Genomic DNA, 1915 nt, shown 5'->3' on the forward strand with positions numbered 1-1915 from the left:
CACCCTTTGGTCATTTAGTGATTATTTTCACAACTCAGTTGGGCATTCAGTTAGAGTCTCTTGGATTAATTAAGCAGTGGTAATTAACAGAGTCTTGGGCCTCTGTGGGGCAGTTGCAGTTGGTTATTTCGAAGTTACCATGATAATTTTAAATCTCTCAGGGTATCTTACACAATTTATTTCTTGTACCTTGAGAGTAGCAGAGCTGATTTCCCAGACAATTTTGGTGCCATATTTATGTAAATAAAGATAATAAGTATAGATGAGGGTGATAAGCCAATTGGCTATTTGTAATCCAACCTTTACCAAATTGTCCATGAACTTATGATACAAGAGATAAAAATAAGAGAATATAATGAATGGAGAAGAAATATGTAGAAGTTTGGTTTCTAGAGCAAATGTGAAATAGAAGGAGCATGTAGTTATTGAAATAACTCAGGAGGGAGACTAAACAAAGGGAGAAAATGGCAAAGAGAGAACAGGGAAACAAAGCATATGAAAAACCAGGGCCATCTGGGAAGAGATGAATCTTTCCTTCTGTTGGCTTGAGTCAAGAACTCAGTCATCTTGGTAATACTGGGTTGAATGCCAGAGTTGCCAGGAAAAAGACCAGGAGAACTTTCAGGAAAAAACTTAGCTGTAACCAGTAATTCAGATATGGCGAACTAAAGTCCATGTTCCAGGAAGTTCCTCCAAAAAAGTTGTCTGTGGAAGATATAAACACAATGGTGCTGCATAAACCCAAACTTTTACCCTTAAAATCTCTGACTCTGGAAAAACTGGAGAAAATGCAGCAAGTAGCCCAGGATACAATTCACCAACAAGAAATGGCAGAAAAGAAACAACAGCAACTAACTCACTGAGTGATAATTCATCCCTTCCACGGAATACCTTACCTTAGTTACTATTAACAATAGCTAGAAAATAATTTGCATCTGTATGCTGAAGTTAGTATGTGTTAATAAAACTGATAGCACTGGGGCACCTGGGTGGCGCAGTGGGTTAAAGCCTCTGCCTTCAGCTCAGGTCATGATCTCAGGGTCCTGGGATCGCCCCGCATCTGGCTCTCTGCTCAGCAGGGGGCCTGCTTCCTCCTCTCTCTCTGCCTGCCTCTCTGACTACTTGTGATCTCTCTGTCTCTGTCAAATAAATAAATAAAATCTTAAAAAAAAACTGATAGTACTCATATAAATAATATAAAAATATCCAACATTAATGAAACTTGTATTGTGAATTTAAACACTGGTTTGTATTGAAAGTAAGCAATTAAAAAACTTTGAAACCCCCCCCACTACCACCAAAAAAACCATATGAAAAACTAGTTTTTGCTTTTAAAAGATTAAGAGTAATAAAACACATTAAGGCCCTGTAGAAATGGTATGGATCAGGAAGATTTATCCTGGTTTGGAGAGTCATGAATTTGAATTACTAATGAATTTAGGAGATTTAGAATTACTAATGAATTTAGAAGAGTTTGATTTATGCCTTCAGAGAACAATCCAGAGTTCAGGTTAAAAAGCCAGAAAGAGTGAAAAGCCTCAAGGTAGAGGATGTGTGTGTTTTCCTGTTCAAACTCCTATTGCAAGGCAAGCAGGGAAATGGAGTCATGTACAGTTTGGTCTTATTGTCTTCCTGAGGCTCAAACATCATAAAGTGTATGGTGGATGTAGACACATGTCCAAAAGTGGCTGACCCACCAATTCCATAGTCTGTAAGATGATAGGTTCTCTCTAAATGGAGGAAATGGAGGAACTATTTGTCCTCAGGAGCAGTGGGAAAGGGAATGGAGGAAGGAAGTTATCTCCTTGGGTTTGGAGAAGAGCCAAAGTCTCCAGATCACTGTGTGTGAAGCAGCAACATGGCAAGAATGTCTCTTGCCACTGATTTCCTTTCAAGCCTGAGGGTCAGTGTAAAA

The 1915-nt window shown here is 38.8% G+C and overlaps 1 pseudogene; it reads left to right on the forward strand.

The window, feature by feature from the left end:
- Positions 1 to 585: 585 nt before the first annotated feature.
- LOC111142319 lies at positions 586 to 863 on the forward strand (annotated as a pseudogene).
- Positions 864 to 1915: the final 1052 nt, after the last annotated feature.

This window comes from Enhydra lutris, unplaced genomic scaffold (assembly GCF_002288905.1).
Source record: "Enhydra lutris kenyoni isolate GAN:26980312 unplaced genomic scaffold, ASM228890v2 scaffoldscaffold7, whole genome shotgun sequence".
In the NCBI taxonomy this organism is placed as follows: domain Eukaryota; kingdom Metazoa; phylum Chordata; class Mammalia; order Carnivora; family Mustelidae; genus Enhydra; species Enhydra lutris.